The sequence below is a fragment of the Pseudophryne corroboree genome, chromosome 12 (assembly GCF_028390025.1).
Source record: "Pseudophryne corroboree isolate aPseCor3 chromosome 12, aPseCor3.hap2, whole genome shotgun sequence".
In the NCBI taxonomy this organism is placed as follows: Eukaryota; Metazoa; Chordata; class Amphibia; order Anura; family Myobatrachidae; genus Pseudophryne; species Pseudophryne corroboree.
This window is the reverse complement of record NC_086455.1, coordinates 174,848,450-174,872,803: the sequence shown is the minus strand read 5'-3', so window position 1 is coordinate 174,872,803 and position 24,354 is coordinate 174,848,450. Positions and strand designations below refer to the sequence as shown.

The 24,354-nt window shown below is 47.9% G+C and overlaps 1 protein-coding gene across 1 annotated transcript in view; it reads right to left on the bottom strand.

Moving 5' to 3' along the window:
- KCNK13 (potassium two pore domain channel subfamily K member 13) overlaps nucleotides 1-24,354 on the bottom strand; it is a 168,880-nt gene that overhangs the window by 84,827 nt on the left and 59,699 nt on the right. The window lies entirely within an intron of this gene.

Below are 24,354 nucleotides of genomic sequence, written 5' to 3'. Positions count from 1 at the left end.
ATGTGATAGTTTATACATCTCTGCGATGCGGACTGTGATGAATACGCCTCTCACTGCGCATGTATATCGTGTCCTGCAGTTCCCGTACATTGTGCCGGAATATCGCAACTCCCTGCATGTGATAGTTTATACATCTCTGCGATGCGGACTGTGATGAATACGCCTCTCACTGCGCATGTATATCGTGTCCTGCAGTTCCCGTACATTGTGCCGGAATAACGCAACTCCCTGCAGATTTGGGATTGAATGGTAATGTGAGCAGTGGGGTGTATAGGGTACGTGTAGGGAGGGAAGGAAGGGGATAATTGGTAATTAGCATACAAGTACTCATTTCATCTAATTATCAAGTATTACATTATAATTGAAAACGATGATAACGGCGGGAAACAAGACTTAATGTGCAGCGTTGTGCAATGTTCCTACCAATACAGAAAGTAATGGAAAACAATAAACAGTCGCCGTCCACATGATGGAACTGGTAATTAGCAATCAGCTTTCTGCAATTAGCAGGACTGGCTGACTACACAGTAATATAATATACTGTATATCTGATAGTGTAATACACAACAACGCGAGAGCAGGAAGATTTGCAGCGTTACATAGAACTCCAGCTCTACAGTATCAGACAAATGTGTCCGCATATTAGTGGCGTAAGTTCATCCCAGTTGCCCGGAGGCAAGATAAATATTGGTGCCCTCCTGTGTGTGACAGCCACACACTACATAGACATACCTCCCAACTTTCTTCCTAGGTAAAGAGGTACACACGCGCGGCGAAGCCGTGCGCGCTCCCGAAAATGGGGCGTGGCCTATGAAAAGGGGGCGTGGCTTCGCGGGAGGCCCCGCGATCGCGTGCCACGCCCCCATTTTCGTCACTGAGGGGGCATGTCCAGCGCTCCGTGAGCTGCTGGCATGTCCCCTCTCCACCTATCTGCACTGTATAGACGCTGTGCGCAGCAGAGCAGAGAGTGCAGGACCCTCCCAACTGCCCCACCCCCACCGCGGGACACTGTGGCCCGCGGGTGGGACAGCGGGACAGTCCCAAAAAAACGGGACTGTCCCGCGAAAATCGGGACAGTTGGGAGGTATGCATAGATCCGCTCAGTCACTCACTACATAGATCTGCTCAGTCACACACTACATAGATCTTCTCAGTCACACACTACATAGATCTGCTCAGCCACACACTACATAGATCTGCTCAGTCACACACTACATAGATCTGCTCAGCCACTCACTACATAGATCTGCTCAGTCACTCACTACATAGATCCGCTCAGTCACTCACTACATAGATCTGCTCAGTCACACACTACATAGATCTTCTCAGTCACACACTACATAGATCTGCTCAGTCACACACTACATAGATCTGCTCAGTCACACACTACATATATCTGCTCAGTCACACACTACATAGATCTGCTCAGCCACTATATAGATCTGCTCATTCGCACACTACATAGATCTGCTCAGCCACACACTACATAGATCTGCTCAGCCACACACTACATAGATCTGCTCAGTCACACACTACATAGATCTGCTCAGCCACTATATAGATCTGCTCATTCGCACACTACATAGATCTGCTCAGCCACACACTACATAGATCTGCTCAGCCACTCACTACATAGATCTGCTCAGCCACTCACTACATAGATCTGCTCAGTCACACACTACATAGATCTGCTCAGCCACTCACTACATAGATCTGCTCAGTCACACACTACATAGATCTGCTCAGTCACACACTACATAGATCTGCTCAGTCACACACTACATAGATCTGCTCAGCCACACACTACATAGATCTGCTCAGTCACACACTACATAGATCTGCTCAGTCACACACTACATAGATCTGCTCAGTCACACACTACATAGATCCGCTCAGTCACAAACTACATAGATCCGCTGTGTACATAGATCTGCTCAGTCACACACTCCATAGATCTGCTCAGCCACACACTACATAGATCTGCTCAGTCACACATTACATAGATCTGCTCAGTCACACACTACATAGATCTGCTCAGTCACACACTACATAGATCTGCTCAGTCACACACTACATAGATCTGCTCAGTCACACATTACATAGATCTGCTCAGTCACACATTACATAGATCTGCTCAGTCACACACTACATAGATCTGCTCAGCCACTCACTACATAGATCTGCTCAGTCACACACTACATAGATCTGCTCAGCCACTCACTATATAGATCTGCTCAGCCACACACTACATAGATCTGCTCAGTCACACATTACATAGATCTGCTCAGTCACACACTACATAGATCTGCTCAGTCACACACTACATAGATCTGCTCAGTCACACACTACATAGATCTGCTCAGTCACACACTACATAGATCTGCTCAGCCACACACTACATAGATCTGCTCAGTCACACACTACATAGATCTGCTCAGTCACACACTACATAGATCTGCTCAGTCACACACTACATAGATCCGCTCAGTCACAAACTACATAGATCCGCTGTGTACATAGATCTGCTCAGTCACACACTCCATAGATCTGCTCAGCCACACACTACATAGATCTGCTCAGTCACACATTACATAGATCTGCTCAGTCACACACTACATAGATCTGCTCAGTCACACACTACATAGATCTGCTCAGTCACACACTACATAGATCTGCTCAGTCACACATTACATAGATCTGCTCAGTCACACATTACATAGATCTGCTCAGTCACACACTACATAGATCTGCTCAGCCACTCACTACATAGATCTGCTCAGTCACACACTACATAGATCTGCTCAGCCACTCACTATATAGATCTGCTCAGCCACACACTACATAGATCTGCTCAGTCACACATTACATAGATCTGCTCAGTCACACACTACATAGATCTGCTCAGCCACTCACTACATAGATCTGCTCAGTCACACACTACATAGATCCGCTCAGTCACACACTACATAGATCCGCTGTGTACATAGATCTGCTCAGTCACACACTCCATAGATCTGCTCAGCCACACACTACATAGATCTGCTCAGTCACACACTACATAGATCTGCTCAGCCACTCACTACATAGATCTGCTCAGTCACACACTACATAGATCTGCTCAGTCACACACTACATAGATCTGCTCAGTCACACACTACATAGATCTGCTCAGTCACACACTACATAGATCTGCTCAGTCACTCACTACATAGATCTGCTCAGCCACACACTACATAGACCTGCTCAGTCACTCACTACATAGATCTGCTCAGTCACACACTACATAGATCTGCTCAGCCACACACTACATAGATCTGCTCAGCCACACACTACATAGACCTGCTCAGTCACTCACTACATAGATCTGCTCAGTCACACACTACATAGATCTGCTCAGCCACACACTACATAGACCTGCTCAGTCACTACATAGATCTGCTCAGTCACACACTACATAGACCTGCTCAGTCACCACATAGATCTGCTCAGTCACACACTACATAGATCTGCTCAGCCACACACTACATAGATCTGCTCATTAACTCACAATACTGATGAATTCTCTGACAATTATTTAGCAAGTGTTATACCCAGGATTAGAACCCGCAACCTATTACACTGGAAGCAGACACTTTACTGATGGAGGTATTTGCTCCTCTATATGAAACATGAGAATTCTAACTATATGGAGAGTTACTTGTAATTGTCAGAAGTAACTTCATATAATTAGAATTCTCAGACTTCCTATACAGGATCAGATATCTCCATCAGTAAGGTCCCTGGCTCCAGTATAATGGGTCGTTGGTTCTAATCCTGGGTGTGACACTTGTAAAATGTTCATCTATAATAAAGAGGGTGTGGCTTGTAAGGTGTCGGGACTAATGGGGGAGGGGAGTCGGCCACAGAAGAGATAACGGCTGCTGTCAATTAACTTAATTGAATGGTGTCACGGAACGCAAGGAGAGGTGCCCCCCTACAGATCAGGAGCCTGGTGGCAGCTGACTCTGTTGCCTCCCACATTTACGCCTCTGCGGCATACACTTATCCTCAGATTGCCCCATTTGGCGCGCCACAAGCTTTGCCGCACACCTGTCGCTAAATATACATTTTATTCACATCAGCAATGCAGCAAAAGTACAATACACGGGTACCCTGGACACTGGCATTACATGTGTGTGCTTAGTGAGCCTCAGACGCTGTCGGAGAACGGATACAGATGAGCCGCGCCATGCAGCGTTGCGCCTAATCTGCAACATTACACCAATTCCTCTGCAACAACAACATTACTCCTAAGTATATAGGGGGTCATTCCGAGTTGTTCGCTCGGTAAATTTCTTCGCATCGCAGCGATTTTCCGCTTAGTGCGCATGCGCAATGTTCGCACTGCGACTGCGCCAAGTAAATTTGCTATACAGTTAGGTTTTTTACTCACGGCTTTTTCTTCGTTCAGGCGATCGGAGTGTGATTGACAGGAAGTGGGTGTTTCTGGGCGGAAACAGGCCGTTTTATGGGCGTGTGGGAAAAAACGCTACCGTTTCTGGGAAAAACGCGGGAGTGGCTGGAGAAACGGAGGAGTGTCTGGACGAACGCTGGGTGTGTTTGTGACGTCAAACCAGGAACGACAAGCACTGAACTGATCGCAGATGCCGAGTAAGTTTGAAGCTACTCAGAAACTGCTAAGAGGTGTGTAATCGCAATTTTGAGAACCTTTCGTTCGCAATTTTAAGAAGCTAAGATTCACTCCCAGTAGGCGGCGGCTTAGCGTGTGTAAAGCTGCTAAAAGCAGCTTGCGAGCGAACAACTCGGAATGAGGGCCCTAGTACAATATAAGTGAATTTGTGTGCGGCTACGAAGTGAATAAGACGCTAAAGTCAGGAATAAGTACTCAAATCCGGGACTCGCTATCTATGGCGAAGTGTGTTCAGTGGCACTAAAGGATTAATTCAGCACGGATCGCTATTCAGAGAAATCGCAAATTGAACGATTATTAAATGACTGCACATGCGTAGCATTCATATTGCGCATGTACGAGGGGTAATAGCGACAGAAAATGTGTACAGATTGTAAACGCAATGTACTGTAGCCGCAGTTTCACTGACAGGAAGCCGGCGTTTCTGGGCAGAAATCTAGAATTTTCTGGGTGTGTCAGGAAACGCGCAGGCGTGCCCAGGCGTTTTTGGGGAGGGTCTCTGACGTCAGCGCAGACCACTTCCAGCCCGTCTCAGTCGCAGATCACTGGCAGCCTCAGACCTAATCACATTTGCTCAGACAGCAAATAATCTTCAATGTTCCAGGAATTGCGTCTGACTCTGCGAGTGGATAGCGATCTGCGATTCATTTACAATTTTGCAAGTGGCGTTGTTTCTTCCTGTCGGGGCGGCGCCTTTCTACTCGCAGACAACTACAACTTCTCTGACTAGCGATCCATGCTGAATTAGGCCCCATGTGCATTGCACCATTGGCACCACAAAGATACGTGTTTGATGACACACCTGCATCTAGAATAGAAACCGCCAGAACATGGATGTCAGCCGGCGCCATGTATAAATGCAGCGCAGAAATCTGTATTATATAAGTGATATAAGTGCATATGAGTGCAACGCCACCATCACTGCATGTGATATAAGAGAGGTGACCAATCTATAAGTAGGGTGGTATAGTGCAGCGTGTCTGCTGATCATTCTCCTTCACACACCCGGGACTGCGGTGGGATTCCAGGCAGATTGGCGCACGGTAGGGCTGGCGGCGTGTTTATGCTGCAGCGAGACATCTGTGCTTCACATAAATGACTTCCAGAGACAGTAATAATAATACTGTATTCTATATTACAGGCTTCCGGCAAATTATATTATATTGAATTAGAGTCCAGGAATATTATTTCCTCACCGCTGGGAAATAGATAAATAATAAAACAATTCTCATTACCAGGAGCAGATGCAGAAAATACCTGATACCCTCCGATACTGTTCTATATAATGATGGAAGGGGGTGAGTACCAGGGCGGCTCACCGTGACCATTACATCACCAGGGATGGTATCCATATCCCGGCTGTGGGGATCCCAGCATCCTGACAGCCGGAATGCCGGAGCGGGGTTAGTGTAAATTAGCCCCTTGCAGGGTCTCTGCGCTCGCCACGCTGTTTATTCGCCCTCCAGGGGTGTTGTGGACACCCCAAGAGGGGAATAGTTGTCGGGATCCCGGCGCCGGTATTCTGAGCGCAGGGATCCCAACAGCCGGGATATTGAATGCATCCCCAGAACCAGTCTCATGGGGACTCTGGAGCCGCCGGGAGAACGTGTGTGCTGCTGCGGTGCACTATGGGAGGGCTCGGTAATTTATTTACATGTATACAGAAAGGATACACCGTGCCTGTATAACTATATGGAGCGTTCTCTACCCCCCGCCCCTCCCCCCCAGTCCCTGCGCAATCCCAGGCTCTGACTGAGCTCTGGGCCATTACATGAGCTGCGACAGTGGAATTAGATACATTATACAGTAAGCAACTCTGCGGAGGGATTGTTGCTCTCCGTACGCTGCAAAGTACTTCATTATAATCACTCTGATTGTTGTCATGTACAAACAATAGCGCTGCACCTGTGTATAATGTCCACATGTATATACTGCTGCACCTGTGTATAATGCCCACATGTCTATACCGCTGCACCTGTGTATAATACCCACATGTATATACCGCTGCACCTGTGTATAATGCCCACATGTATATACCGCTGCACCTGTGTATAATGCCCACATGTATATACCGCTGCACCTGTGTATAATGCCCACATGTATATACCGCTGCACCTGTGTATAATGCCCACATGTATATACCGCTGCACCTGTGTATAATGCCCACATGTATATACCGCTGCACCTGTGTATAATGCCCACATGTATATACCGCTGCACCCGTGTATAATGCCCACATGTACATACCGCTGCACCCGTGTATAATGCCCACATGTATATACCGCTGCACCCGTGTATAATGCCCACATGTATATACCGCTGCACCCGTGTATAATGCCCACATGTATATACCGCTGCACCCGTGTATAATGCCCACATGTATATACCGCTGCACCCGTGTATAATGCCCACATGTATATACAGCTGCACCTGTGTATAATGCCCACATGTATATACCGCTGCACCTGTGTATAATGCCCACATGTATATACCGCTGCACCTGTGTATAATGCCCACATGTATATACCGCTGCACCTGTGTATAATGCCCACATGTATATACCGCTGCACCTGTGTATAATGCCCACATGTATATACCGCTGCACCTGTGTATAATACCCACATGTATATACCGCTGCACCTGTGTATAATGCCCACATGTATATACCGCTGCACCTGTGTATAATGCCCACATGTATATACTGCTGCACCTGTGTATAATGTCCACATGTATATACTGCTGCACCTGTGTATAATGCCCACATGTATATACCGCTGCACCTGTGTATAATGCCCACATGTATATACCGCTGCACCTGTGTATAATCCCCACATGTATATACTGCTGCACCTGTGTATAATGCCCACATGTATATACCGCTGCACCTGTGTATAATCCCCACATGTATATACCGCTGCACCTGTGTATAATGCCCACATGTATATACTGCTGCACCTGTGTATAATGCCCACATGTATATACCGCTGCACCTGTGTATAATGCCCACATGTATATACCGCTGCACCTGTGTATAATGCCCACATGTATATACCACTGTACCTGTGTATATTGCCCACATGTATATACTGCTGCACCTGTGTATAATGCTCACATGTATATACCGCTGCACCTGTGTATAATACTCACATGTATATACCGCTGCACCTGTGTATAATGCCCACATGTATATACAGCTGCACCTGTGTATAATGCCCACATGTATATACCGCTGCACCTGCGTATAATTCTCACATGTATATACCGATGCACTTGTGTATAATACCCACATGTATATACCGCTGCACCTGTGCATAATGCCCACATGTATATACTGCTGCACCTGTGTATAATGCCCACATGTATATACTGCTATCCTTTATTAAGAAAAATTGCAACATACATTACATAAATATGGTAAAACTCATAAAAATAGGACATACAATATACATTGAGTTGTTGCCCAATAATCCAAACCAAAAAGCAACAACACTTGTATAACTATACGCAATGTCAATATTGCTTAACATCTAAGCAAAAAACAACCTACTATATACAAACAACACATATTATAACCATAAGCAATGAAAAGATGAATGAAGTCTTTTAGTCACATGCAAACCGCTTTAATTAAAAAAACAGAAAAAAAGAAAATCTACGGGAAGGTGAAGGATAGGAAGCCATAAGATGAACAAGAAAAGGACTTCTGCTACCCACTCAAGGGGGTTTCAGGTGGCGCCAGAGCCTGGACCACCCGACAGCATCCAACCTCTTCCTATCCATATCCATCATCCTCTTAACCTCGTGCAGAATATTTCCCACCACCTCCTCACAGGGGAGGACCTTTGCTCTGAGGGAAACCTGACACCGTGCACCCCATGTGTGAAACCTAACTGCTAAACTAACTATAAAAATTGTGGTTAAATCAAACCTTCTATACCCTTTGAACGCCCCATAAACCCACTCAGGGTAACTAAGCCCCGAAAGGCACGGGATGCGTAAGGCCCTTGATACCGCTCTGTAAACCTTTATATTGAAGGGACACTCAAGGAGGAAATGGTCCATTGTCTCCACCTCCCCTAGACATTCCTCACGTGGGCAGCCACGATCATTGGCACTTCGACACTTGAGGTTACCCCGCACATAAAGCCTCCCTTGGAAAGAAAGCCAGGCAATATCTCTGAACTTCAGTGGGATTCTTTGAGAATTAATCAAAGACAACCCATCTGAGCAGACACTGCCTGGGCAGTCCCTTAACGACAGCGGAGCATAAAAGTGAGTCTGCAAAATTCTTCTCTCCAACTCCCTTCTAGAGAAGTTTTTGACTTCACCCACCTCCAGCCCCCAAAGCCTCGTCATCTTCAAGCACAGTATAACGTAGATCGGGAGGTAGCCATGCCGGACTCGAAAGGTTTTTACTTGGCCACCATCCATCCATAACCTGAGGAAGGGAAACACCCAGGCCCTAAAACTCTCTACCCATCGAGGGGGAGTTCCTAGAAACAAACTCCCTAGATTCAGTTTTAAAAATGTTGTAGCAAAAAACACCACAGGGTTGACCATACTCAGCCCCCCCTGTTCCCTCGATCTGTAGGTGATCCCTCTCTTGACCAGATTCATTCTATTCCCCCATAACATCAGGAAGAATAAAGAATTCATCTTGGTCCACAAAGACTGTGGCAAGAAGCACACATAACTGACATACAGAAAAAGCGGAATCAGATAGGTTTTGCATAAGTCAACCCTCTCCCTGAGAGAAAGTTGCCACCTTCTCCAGGACTGCACCTTCCTGGTAGCATCTTCCAGCCTCTTCTCCCAATTCTGAGTGGCATAATCACCACGGCCAAATTTGATACCTAGAATTTTTATCTCTGGACTGGCGCGGGGGAGGCTATCCGGAAGGGTAAATTCATCACCTTCCTCCCCCATCCAGAAAGCTTCACACTTATCCTGATTGATTCTGGAGCACGAAGCCTCAGAGTACTCACAGATAAGATGTTCCATGCCACGTGCCTCTGCCACAGATGACAGGACCACAGTAACATCGTCTGCGTAGGCCACCACCCTCAGCGGCAACCCAGGGCCCAGCTGAACCCCTGCCACAGCACCGCTCTCAATCCTGCGCACAAAAGGATCAATTGCAAATACATATAGAAGGGGGCTCAGGGGACACCCCTGACGGACACCCGAGTCGACCGCAAAAGCAGGGCCTACCCAGCCATTGACAAGTGGGAAGCTCTCAGCCTGATTGTAAATGACACGTAGCCAATCTACCACCCTCGCTGGAAGACCATACCTCTCCAGCACAGCCCACAGGTACTGATGATTAACTCGGTCAAAAGCCTTGGACTGATCCAATGCCAGCAAATACTTGCCCCATTTTTCAGCACGACATTGCTCCACAGCCTCCCGGATGCCAAGGACAGCACTAAAGGTGCTTCGGCTTTTTACAGTGCAATGCTGAGACGGAGAAAGTAACAGCCCGGAAACTTCCATCAGCCGATTAAAAAGTACCTTTGCCAGAATCTTTCTGTCCGTATTGAGAAGAGCGATGGGGCGCCAGTTCTCAACACGCACCGGATCCCTACCTTTAGACAATAATATGAGAGCAGAGGATCTCATAGAGGGAGGGAGTGATCCCTTACCCAGGCTTTCATTAAATACCTCCATGAGATGAGGAGCCAATATGTCTGAAAAAGCTTTAAAAAATTCAGATGTTAACCCATCTGGGCCCGGAGATTTTTTTATAGACAAACCGTCTATGGCTCTCTTGACCTCCTCCACTGTCACATCACTGCCCAAAGAGTCAAAAGAAGGATCAAGTTGCTCAAGTCCAGGTGTCTCCCTCAGAAACTGATCCATCCTTTCTCTGATGAGTGGCTGCTCAGACAAAAAGCTAGAGTAATAGGACCTGATGACTCCCAAAATACCCTCCCTGTCTTCATGAAGAGTACCCTGGTCATCAAACAGGCCCCGGACCTCCCTCAAATCAACTGATTTTCTGCAACTCTGGTAGGGATCAGGCGAGTGGTACTTTCCATAATCCCTCTCCAGAATCAAAGAAGCCAGGCGATCGTACTGATATTCCTTCATCTGAGCCTTCACCAGGAGATTTCCCCACTATCTCCACGCTCAGAGATCAAGAAATCCAGTTTCTTTCTCAGGCTCTGGTAGATACATCTTTTTGTCAAGTTTTTCCTGGCTACCAGCCTTTGAAAAAGCCTTCGAGTCCTCTTTTTACACTCCTCCCACCACTCAGACCTACTCCAACCAGCCTCCAGAAGTGTTTCCTGTAGTTGAAGAAAATTTCTAAAGGACTGTCTAACTCCCTCCTCCTTTAGGAGCTCGGAATTCAAACGCCAAAGGCCCCGCCCTTTCTGAGGGGTTTCTGAGACGTTCAAAGCAACACACAGAAAAACGTGATCGGAGAACTCTACTGGCTTTGTCTCAGGAGGCAAAGTTTTCGAGGACTCCTTAACAAAAAACCTATCTATCCTAGACCTACGACTACCACAATGATAGGTGAAACCTGTGAGGTCTGGGAAATGGTGAACGTGCACATCCACCAGACCAGCCTCTCTAACCATGCTAACTAGAAAATTGGAATCATAGCCCAGGGTCGCCTTTGTGTCCCCTCTGTCTTTTGGCCTAATGACGGTGTTAAAATCACCTCCAAAGACAATCTGCTGGGCCGTAAAAAGAAACGGTTTTATCTCCCTGAAAAGACATTTCCTGTCCCACTTTGAATGGGGCCCATAGATGTTTATTAGCCTCAGGTCATGTCCTCTCAGGTTGACATCTAAAACCATGCACCTACCTACCTGTAAATCTATAATCCTGTGCACGTTTACCATATCAGTAAAAAGCACTGCCAACCCACTGGACGCCTCGGCCGCAAGAGACCAGAAGGAAGGCCCCCGCTTCCACTGACACTTGGCCCGATGGAGTGTGGCCAAGTCACCTACCCTGGTCTCCTGCAAAAATAAAAAGTCAACATCAACCGTGTTGAAAAAAATCGAAGGCCAAGAAACGAGCACGTTCAGAAAACACGGAAGCCACATTAATGGTGGCACATCGTATAGGTTGGGGATCCATGTTTCTTGGATTATAGAGGTAGGACCCCATTCACTTTTTCTTTGCTTGTCTTTTAGAATCCTCATCCGAGGATCCTACTCTTTTACACGTAACCCCGAAGGGAAGAACATCCTCATCGGACAAAGAGATTTCTTCCACCTCCCCCTCCTCCACCCCACCAACAACTGAGACCGCAGTCTCACAGAACAGACCCTTAGATCCCTGTACAACAACACCCTCCCTAATATCACACCCCATCCCATTTGCAACCCTGTCTGGGGGAGGATCCGGATCAGGGACTTTTGGGGCAATAATACAAGAACCGCCCCCAGGATCATCCCCACCAGAGGACGCCAAAGGAGAATAGGTAAGGCTCCCCGCCTCAAGGCTAGGAGTCTCCTCCACCACCATCACCTCTCCCGGAGATTGAGGGGCCTTCCCCTCTGAACTCTGCACTACCTCAACCTTATTTAATAACAGTACCAAGGCCTGGCTTAACTCTGTCCCTGTAGGATCCCACTCTAGATCCCCCTGAGAACTATCTAAGTGCTTGGTTTTGCTCTGAACTTTACCACATCCCCCCTTTTCCTGTTTAGCTTTGACCGTAACTGCCACCCCATCAACAGACAGATTAGAGGCCTGTTTTGGCTTTTTACTTTTAGAAGTATTCGGAACAAACACTAGCTCCTTTCCCCCAACCATGACTACCTCCCCCTCATCCTCATCATCAGCAGAGGACAAAACGTCAAACCTATTAGAGCATACAACGTCCACCCCCTTCTTTTTCAGCTTCTTCCTCCTGCCTTTACTCACTGCCTGAAAAGATGCTTCCCCCTTTTCGACCTGGACTTTCCCTACCCCACCAGCTTCTAGTTTCCTCAACATATCCTGATGCTGTAAAGCAACCACCATGTTATCCTCATGACTGGGCCTGATTTCTAGTGCCTCCTCAACCACCCCTGCATCATGATTATGCAATGCTTTAGGGCACCGACTATAGGGATGGCCATCCGCTCCGCAGAGATTGCACCTCACCTTATTACACTCACGGGACCCATGCCCCATCTGGCCACACAGAGCACATTTAACAACCGTGCAATCATTACTAAGGTGGCGAAAGTCACCACACTTGTGACAAGTTCTGGGCTGCCCAGGATAGAAGCACTGAAGCCGGTCACGGCCAATATAAGCAGCAGATGGTATGTGCTTAGTCTCAGCCCCTACCTGGTGCAACCTCACAAAGGTCGAATAGGCACCACCCCAGACCCCCTTAGTGTAATCAAATTTCTCAAGTGGGGACAACACTGTGCAGGACCTGGACAACCAATATACGATATCTGCAGACGGTAGTGACTCATTGCGCACCAAAACAGTAATCTTTACCCTATCCTGTCTGGTGATGGTGTTGGTTTTAAAATGGCAGTACAGCTCCTTGGTCTTGTTCTTCTCCCATTGGGAGCCAAAAGCTTGCAAGCCATTCAGGGAGAGGAAGCTCAGATCAAAGTCAGGAGTTCTCACCGGATGGATGCACGCAAAAAGGTCTGCGGCCCTAAAACCCAGCGAGAATACTATATCCAAGAACTCCGACTTTGAAGGAGCCTCCCCTTCCCCTACCCATCTAAACTGAACCACATTACGCCTTTTTATAGGCTGACCCCCACTTACCCCAAGCTGAGGACCAGTACTAGCCCAACGAGAACCCTCCAAAGTTTTGGCATATGAACCAGATCCTGGTCTAACCACAGGAGAGATTACAGGAAGACCCTTGGGTGCTTGAACATTTACCTTCTTACTGACCTCTATACCCGCACTACCAGCCATCCTAGTTTGGTTTGCCTGGATCAAGCCTACGGCCGCTAAAGCCCTCACAGGCATATCCATATCTCCGTAAACTGTTTCTACTAGTGTAGTCTCCTCAGGGGTTAAGCTGCTTTTATCAACTGCTGGCAGTCCTTGGGCCAATCTTTGCCCAGTTTTTAATATGGCTTCATACTCCGGAATTCCCATTGATGCAGTTAATGATGTCACTCTTGATGTCACACATGATGCATCTTTGACCCCGCCCCCCTCAGCCACCACAGCGACTAAGCCAGAGCCAGTCGCTGCTGGCTTACAGGGAGAGCCAGCCTCAGCATCTACCACGGCCCGCGCCGTCCCCATATCCGCAGCTTCAGAGACAAGTGCATCGGGAGCAAGTCCACAGGAAGCAGTAGCAGCCACCAGAGCTCCGGCACCCGCCGTCACCCCAGCAGCCACCATGCCCCCTGCACTGCCACCACCCAGCACTCTCTCTGGGAGAGACGCCTCCCCCTCATGGAAAGCACAGGATGACATCATCGCAGGGTTCCCCTCGGTATCCACGGCACCAGACGCAATCCCAGAGGTTTCACCTCCATCATGGCCCACGATATCCACCACTTCTTCCGCATTCTGGCTGCCCACTTCCATGTCTTCCACTGGAACTATGAGCCAGATGCCGCCACAGAACCCGCCGGGACCAGGTCGCCATCACATCCGCCATCTTGTCCTGGTATGGACTCTAGCAGTGCTTTTTCCTTTTGCAATAGAGCCTGATCCTGCAACATTTTAATCCTCTTTTTAACTGCAGCCAAAGTGTCATTCAGCTCCCAAAGTTCATCTTTCAGGGCAACTCTCTCCCATCTACTGCTACAGTTACGCCTTCTTTTTTTATAAGTATTGCGGGAGTATATACGGTTCTGCTCCATTCTTAATTCCTCTAGACTCATATTCATGTATTTATCACTAGAGGATGATGAATCCTCCAGGCTGCAAACATAAACCTCAGCATCTCCACCTGCAGCACTAACCCCCGCCCCACCACAGGCAAGTTCATTCACCTTATCACCTCCCTGGGTTACCTCACCCAGAGAGCCGGCATCCTGCGGTTTGGGGGTCTCCAGTTGGGGATCCTGTTTCATCACCGGACCCACAATCACTGGAAACGCTGTACTGTACTGTCCAAATCCTCCAGCACTGAGGCTTCCACTGCAATCGGTAGGTCAGAATTCCCAGGGCCTCCCTCAGGCCTTGCAGCCTGGGACTCTCCGTCATCCTCCTCCCCAGGAGGATCCATCCTCCCCTGGGAGGCTCCCAGGGGAAACACTGCAGGCTTTTAAGAAGAACCAGGGCCTAGGAGCTATACACTGTGCACCTGTGTATAATGCCCACATGTATATACTGCTGCACCTGTGTATAATGCCCACATGTATATACAGCTGCACCTGTGTATAATGCCCACATGTATATACCGCTGCACCTGTGTATAATGCCCACATGTATATACTGCTGCACCTGTGTATAATGCCCACATGATCCCTTTGGCTCATATATAGTGTGTAAATCTGGCTCTGGTACTAGTCGGTGCCTCCTCAGCCATTTACCTCAGCGCACGTCCCTGGCTGGCAGTGATCATTACCTAGGTGACAACACCCCAGTTTCTCCCCGTAACAGCCCAGCTCATTCCCCCAGACACAGGTATAGATGGGTATGTCTCTGTATCACTCGTACACGCACGTAACGCTCACATGAGCACATAGCGTGCTGCAGACAGGATCCCTGTCTCTGTAATGTGTGGGCAAGTGCAGCCATGTGCTGATGGGAGTACCAGTGTTGCCCACTTTCTGCAGGAGGTTTCTGGTCAGCATCATGATGAGCGCAGGGTCCTGTCTAGGTGTTCCACACACCAACTGCTTCATATCTTCCTTTATTGTAGATGTATCCGGCATCTGTGCTAAGAGGATTACAAAACCACCTTGAACTTCCCGGCCTGGCTGCAGGTGGTTGGCTGAGTCACTGCGCCTGACGCAGAACACATCTTCCGATACAATCTATATCACGTCTTGCTGGAAGGGATGAAACGGGAAAAGTAGGTCAGTGGCACAATTCCCGACGCCTGCCGTGTGACCCTCATATCCTCCCTCGGAGTGAGGATCAGGAGAACCCGGCCGCGGTTAGATACTAGGCGTATTTTTATTGATGCAGATAAACATCCCGCAGATTTCCAACACAATTATTACACGTAAAGGACTCAGTCTAGCACCAGCTAAATTACTGCCCTTCAGCATCCGAGAGTCCTCTAATTACATCTTCACTCTGGGAAAAGGCAATTTGCAGCGTTCACTGAAAGCGATAGGAGGCGGCGGACAGACCGAGGAACCGGCGTAATTCCCAGGTCACCTAAAAAGAATAAACACAAACACTAATAATGCAGAGGCTCAAACTCCATAAACCGTCACTTCTCAGCCCTGTCCTCCAGTAGATTCCTGATCTTCCTATGTGAGGAGAATAACAGGGAGAATTACTGACTGTATAGCGCAGAGACGAGCGCGCTTCCACTGACATGTAATAACGTATGAGCGTGCTTCCACTAACATGTAATAACGCATGAGCGTGCTTCCACTGACATGTAATAATGCATGAGCGCGCTTCCACTAACATGCAATAACGCATGAGCGCGCTTCCACTGACATGTAATAACGCATGAGCGCGCTTCCACTGACATGTAATAACGCATGAGCGCGCTTCCACTGACATGTAATAACGCATGAGCGCGCTTCCACTGACATGTAATAACGCATGAGCGTGCTTCCACTGACATGTAATAACGCATGAGCGCGCTTCCACTGACATGTAATAACGCATGAGCGCGCTTCCACTGACATGTAATAACGCATGAGCGTGCTTCCACTGACATGTAATAACGCATGAGCGCGCTTCCACTGAAATGTAATAATGCGTGAGCGCGCTTCCACTGACATGTAATAACGCATGAGCACGCTTCCACTGACATGTAATAACGCAAGCGCGTGATTCCACTGACATGTAATAACTCATGAGCGATCTTCCACTGACATGTAATAACGCATGAGCGCGCTTCCGCTAACATGCAATAACGCATGAGCGCGCTTCTACTGACATGCAATAACGCATGAGCGCGCTTCCACTAACATGTAATAATGCATGAGCGCGCTTCCACTAACATGTAATAACGCATGAGCGCGCTTCCACTGACATGTAATAACGCATGAGCGCGCTTCTACTGACATGCAATAACGCATGAGCGCGCTTCCACTAACATGTAATAACGCATGAGCGCGCTTCTACTGACATGCAATAACGCATGAGCGCGCTTCCACTGACATGTAATAACGCATGAGCGCGCTTCCACTGACATGTAATAACGCATGAGCGTGCTTCCACTGACATGCAATAACGCATGAGCGCGCTTCCACTGACATGTAATAACGCATGAGCACGCTTCCACTGACATGTAATAACGCATGAGCGCGCTTCCACTGACATGTAATAACGCATGAGCGCGCTTCCACTGACATGTAATAACGCATGAGCGCGCTTCCACTGACATGTAATAACGCATGAGCGCGCTTCCACTGACATGTAATAACGCATGAGCGCGCATCCACTGACATGTAATAACGCATGAGCGCGCTTCCACTGACATGTAATAACGCATGAGCGCGCTTCCACTGACATGTAATAACGCATGAGCGCGCTTCCACTGACATGTAATAACGCATGAGCGCGCTTCCACTGACATGTAATAACGCATGAGCGCGCTTCCACTGACATGTAATAACGCATGAGCGCGCTTCCACTGACATGTAATAACGCATGAGCGCGCTTCCACTGACATGTAATAACGCATGAGCGCGCTTCCACTGACATGTAATAACGCATGAGCGCGCTTCCACTGACATGTAATAACGCATTGGGACACATCTGCTCTCTGCTCCCCACTTAGGGCATATTTATTAATCACCTGGAATTGGCTCAGATAATGATAAATCCTCATTCCCGTAATAAGTGGATCGCTGGGGTGCAGCATTAATCTCATCCAGGGTCAGCGGCTCGGTGGAATCCCGGCCCTGGCATGCGTTAGAAGTAACGCGATCACTTTACATCCAGTTTGGTACCTGACCGCGCTACTGCGTAGGCACCAGAGATTATCCACACCAGATGGCGAAAGATGCATGATGACTTTTACAGATGACCATTCAACATATAGGGCGGGATTCAATTGTTGGAAGAGTCGGTTGGGTGTCTGTCTATTAGATAAGAAAAAACAGACACCCAACTGACTGTTCAAAGAACTGAATACCCCCCATAGAGTCACTTATTTAATGAGGAACAAAGGTACAGCATTGGAACATTTATAGGACTATGGGGGAGATTTCCCAGCAGCCATTTTCCCGGCATTTTGCGCACGCGCAGTAGGAAAATCATCGGAAAAATGGCTGCCACACTATTTCCCCCGGAGACCGGTGCCTACGCACTAGACGCACTGGGGAAGTAGTATCTGCAGCACGTAACATCTGCAGGTAAAGGCTGGTACATCTACCTCTATGTGACAGTCACGATGGATGACGTTTGGTGACACTCACATATCAAAGTGACAAAGAACCATCGTCATCATAGGTGTGTGCAGGGGGGGTTCCTGATGCGCACAGGTACCCCCTAATGTCTGTCACCCCCTCACACACGCCTGCTGCTGCAGTGATTGGCGATCACCGAGTGTGCTCATTCCTGTCCTCCGCCCGTTGCGCCCGCCACCCCCTCTGCTCAGCCTGGCTGCCCGGACACCCGGTACGGTTAATGATTCATTTGTATGGGTGCAACATCACTGACGTAATCCTACTCCCAGTTCCTCTAACCTGTGTGATGTGTTGTGATGATGTTATGCCACGCACATGCCCGCTCATGCTCCCACCCACGCTCTCTCTCTCCTCATCATGTGCCACGCCAATGCCACAGAATACAGCATTCCTCTTGGAGGAGAAGTTCAAATTCAATATCAATATATATTTCGAGAGATTAGGGTATAATCTATTGTAATACAATACACAAATTTAACATATAGTAAACAGATTTATATATATTTATATATATATATATATATATATATATATATATATAAATCTGTGCATCAATTCTCTATATTATTTAGTTTGCACTGAGTGCCAATATGCGGAGGTAGACACACCTGATAGGTGGTGTTAGCCATACCCAATAGGCGGTGCTAAACACGCCCTTCTAATCGTGCACCCCCTAATAAAATGTCCTGTGCACGCCTATGATCGTCATACAACATGGAGCAGAGCACTGAAAGATCACAGATATCAGGGCAGAAAGCAGTGACTGAAAGTAGGAACAGAAGCCGAATGATCAAAATCAGATACAGACTGCGGAACATCTGGAAATATACTGGGTATAAGCAGTGATGACCGCTATATACAAACAGATCATTCTACCCAACAAAGGAGAAGCCTCGGAATAATCAGGGATGGTGCACAGTGACCGGAATAATCAGGGATGGTGCACAGTGACCGGAATAATCAGGGATGGTGCACAGTGACCGGAATAATCAGGGATGGTGCACAGAATATCAGGAATAATCAGGGATGGTGCACAGTGACCGGAATAATCAGGGATGGTGCACAGAAAATCAGGAATAATCAGGGATGGTGCACAGGGACAGAATATCAGGAACATGGTCTGGATACACAGAGCTGTGATATGTGAAATAACCAAGCACTGAGTGCACAGAAGATCCTCTTATATACAGCGGCTGCGACCCGGAACGCGGCGGGTAGCTCCGTGCCAGTGCGCAGGAGCTGCATAGGTAGGGAGCTACTCACCAGGTACAAAAGCACCGCCGCCGTGCGTTGCTTTTTTACCTGTGCAGGGGAGGGCCTGACATCGATGGCACTTAAACCATCTATGATGAACCATCGATGGTTTGCACCACTCGATGGCCATCACTGAAAGGTGCTGGTCGGACCAGGGGCCAATTAAAAAGGGGCGGGGCTTAGCGGGTATCGGGGGTGGAGTTGAATATTTAATTGCTAAATCACTAATCAAAGGATCCTCACTAACAAATAACATCTGTTCTTACTGGATTTTATATACAGTATTTGTATACAGCTGTGAGATCCTATATTAAGCCAGCCCAATTCCATCCCACGTTCCCAAGCCTCAACCTAGTCCGGATTCACAAGCGACCCCAGCCGTGACACCGTGGAGAGACTATGCTTATGAATATATTGTGACATCCATGATGAGACTAGGGACAGACCGCAGGTGACACAGGGGAGGCCTGAGGCCATAGGAACTGACAAGCCCACTGAGGGAACATGTGTAGAGGGAGAAAATAATGGGGCAAAGGACAAGGTTTTGGGGAACCTCACGGAATTGACAGAGTACAGAGGAGTGTCCACCCACATGTAGGACGTGATCCAGAAGAGGGTAGAGTACCAAAAAGTGTCTTGTACATAAAGGAGATCCTGTTGTGGTGGCTAGTACTACATACAGGAGATCCCGTTGTGGTGGCTAGTACTACATACAGGAGATCCCGCTGTGGTGGTTAGTACATACAGGAGATCCCGTTGTGGTGGCTAGTACATACAGGAGATCCCGTTGTGGTGGCTAGTACATACAGGAGATCCCATTGTGGTGGCTAGTACAGGTGATCCCATTGTGGTGGCTAGTACATACAGGAGAGCTCATTATGGTGGCTAGTACATACAGGAGATCCTATTGTGGTTGCTAGTACATACAGGAGATCCTGTTGTGGTGCTTAGTACATACAGGAGATCCCGTTGTGGTGGCTAGTACATACAGGAGATCCCATTGTGGTGGCTAGTACATACAGGAAATCCCATTGTGGTGGCTAGTACATACAGGAGATCCCATTGTGGTGGCTAGTACTACATACAGGAGATCCCGTTGTGGTGGCTAGTACATACAGGAGATCCCATTGTGGTGGCTAGTACATACAGGAAATCCCATTGTGGTGGCTAGTACATACAGGAGATCCCGTTGTGGTGGCTAGTACAGGAGATCCCAGTCTGGTGGCTAGTACATACAGGAAATCCCATTGTGGTGGCAAGTACATACAGGAGATCCCGTTGTGGTGGCTAGTACATACAGGAGATCCCGTTGTGGTGGCTAGTACATACAGGAGACCCCATTGTGGTGGCTAGTACATACAGGAAATCCCATTGTGGTGACTAGTACATACAGGAGATCCCATTGTGGTGGCTAGTACATACAGGAGATCCCGTTGTGGTGGTTAGTACATACAGGAGATCCCATTGTGGTGGCTAGTACAGGAGATCCCATTCTGGTGGCTAGTACATACAGGAGATCCCATTCTGGTGGCTAGTACATACAGGAAATCCCATTGTGGTGGCTAGTACATACAGGAGATCCCATTGTGGTGGCTAGTACAGGAGATCCCATTCTGGTGGCTAGTACATACAGGAGATCCCATTCTGGTGGCCAGTACATACAGGAGATCCCATTCTGGTGGCCAGTACATACAGGAGATCCTGTTGTGGTGGCTAGTACATACAGGAGATCCTGTTGTGGTGGCAAGTACATACAGGAGATCCTGTTGTGGTGGCTAGTACATACAGGAGATCCTGTTGTGGTGGCTAGTACATACAGGAGATCCCATTGTGGTGGCTGGTACATACAGGAGATCCTGTTGTGATGGCTAGTACAGGAGATCCCATTGTGGTGGCTGGTACATACAGGAGATCTCGTTATGGTGGCTAGTACATACAGGAGATCCCGTTGTGGTGGCTAGTACATACAGGAGATCCCATTGTGATGGCTGGTACATACAGGAGATCCCATTGTGGTGGCTAGTACATACAGGAGATCATGTTGTGGTTGCTAGTACATACAGGAGATCCTGTTTTGGTGGCTAGTACATACAGGAGATCCTGTTGTGGTGCTTAGTACATACAGGAGATCCTGTTGTGGTGCTTAGTACATACAGGAGATCCCGTTGTGGTGGCTAGTACATACAGGAGATCCCATTGTGGTGGCTAATACAGCAGATCCCATTGTGATGGCTAGTACAGGAGATCCTATTGTGGTGGCTAGTACATACAGGAGATCCCATTCTGGTGGCTAGTACATACAGGAGATCCCGTTGTGGTGGCTAGTACATACAGGAGATCCTGTTGTGGTGCTTAGTACATACAGGAGATCCCATTGTGGTGGCTAGTACATACAGGAGATCCCATTGTGATGGCTGGTACATACAGGAGATCCCATTGTGGTGGCTAGTACATACAGGAGATCATGTTGTGGTTGCTAGTACATACAGGAGATCCTGTTGTGGTGGCTAGTACATACAGGAGATCCCGTTGTGGTGGCTAGTACATACAGGAGATCCCATTGTGGTGGCTAATACAGCAGATCCCATTGTGATGGCTAGTACAGGAGATCCTATTGTGGTGGCTAGTACATACAGGAGATCCCATTCTGGTGGCTAGTACATACAGGAGATCCCGTTGTGGTGGCTAGTACATACAGGAGATCCTGTTGTGGTGGCTAGTACATACAAGAGATCCCATTGTGGTGGCTAGTACATACAGGAGTTCCCATTGTGGTGGCTAGTACATACAGGAGTTCCCATTGTGGTGGCTAGTACATACAGGAGATCCCGTTGTGGTGGCTAGTACATACAGGAGATCCCGTTGTGGTAGCTAGTACATACAGGAGATCCCGTTGTGGTGGCTAGTACATACAGGAGATCCTATTGTGGTGGCTAGTACATACAGGAGATCCCATTGTGGTGGCTAGTACAGGAGATCCCATTGTGGTGGCTAGTACAGGAGATCCCATTCTGGTGGCTAGTATATACAGCAGATCCCGTTGTGGTGGCTAGTACATACAGGAGATCCTGTTGTGGTGGCTAGTACATACAAGAGATCCTGTTGTGGTGGCTAGTACATACAGGAGATCCCATTGTGGTGGCTAGTACAGGAGATCCCATTGTGGTGGCTAGTACATACAGGAGATCCTGTTGTGGTGGCTAGTACATACAGGAGATCCCATTGTGGTGGCTGGTACATACAGGAGATCCTGTTGTGGTGGCTAGTACATACAGGAGATCCCATTGTGGTGGCTAGTACAGGAGATCCCATTGTGGTGGCTAGTACATACAGGAGATCTCGTTATGGTGGCTAGTACATACAGGAGATCCCGTTGTGGTGGCTAGTACATACAGGAGATCCTGTTGTGGTGCTTAGTACATACAGGAGATCCCGTTGTGGTGGCTAGTACATACAGGAGATCCCATTGTGGTGGCTAATACAGGAGATCCCATTGTGATGGCTATTACAGGAGATCCCATTCTGGTGGCTAGTACATACAGGAGATCCCATTGTGGTGGCTAGTACATACAGGAGATCCCGTTGTGGTGGCTAGTACATACAGGAGATCCCATTCTGGTGGCTAGCACATACAGGAGTTCCCATTATGGTGGCTAGTACATACAGTAGATCCCATTGTGGTGGCTAGTACATACAGGAGATCCTATTGTGGTGGCTAGTACATGCAATCTCCTTGCGATCGGCTGTACGAATGGAATCGTCGCTAGAAGCAGTGCAAAACAACTATGCTCTTTGTACCCGTACGCCGTGCGTGCACATTGCGGCTCATACACGTGTAGTTTTGCCGTTTTTTTAAATGATCGCTATTCAGCGAACAACGGCAACTAGCGGTGAACTCGGAATGAGGGCCAATGGTTCCAATTTAACAATACAAGATGTATACGAACTGATCCATTCTGGTGGCTGGATTATGGAGGTTACTGCAATCTGGTGGTTAGTGTATAGTACATTTCCTTGTGGCTTTTGTGTATAGTACATTTGTGTTGTGTATAGTACATTTCCAGTCTTGTGGCTAGTACATAGAGAAGGTAAGTGTGTATGATCATAGTACATACAGATCAGTGGCTGGCTGCTGTTCTTCATGACCGCACAATGGTTTCTGTCTCCGCTGGGTGCAGCTGATGGATGCACAATTAATAAGTACTTTGTGCCTTCCGATTATTCAGGGTTGATTGAATTTCCTGTTGGCAGCCAATGCTGTTGTGATACTGGATGGACACGCAGTTCTCTGACTGATTAAAAACATATTCAGACTCTAAATCAGCGACTTAACTCATTACACACCGCAGTCTTCACAAGTGAGCTGCTCCTGTCACCTGGACAGGGCCGTCTTTTCGTATGGGCTCAATGGGCTCTTGCCCAAGGGCCCCAGGAGTATAAGGGCCCTAGTCAGATAGCTGAGGGTCCCCTCTTTCCAGGGGTACCAGATTTTTGAAAATCGGCCATAGGGAACCAGAGATATCTGACTTCAAAGCAGTGGTCCCCATCCAAGCCTGTTAATTGCGCTTCCCAGCCAGATATCTCAGGCTCTGTATTACTTAGAGTTTTTCTGTGGATACATTTCAAAATCTGGGACTCTCCACTTTCGGTAGACACTGGCAGATTGTCTCTACTATGCCCAGAACCAGAGATATGAGCCTTCAAGCAGCTGGTCCCTGCTCAAGCTCCACACGCCTAATATGCAGTTTTATATATCCGTTGGTGGATTGCTCTGGCTCCTGAACTCTGATCCCCAAGTCCCCATTATCTCCTGACAGGTGAGACACGCTAATTTTTTATCCCATTCAAAGCTAAGAAATCTTTTTCCAGGAACTTGAGATAGCTGCAGTCATGCAAGCTGCTCTCTCAACAGAAAATGATGACTAT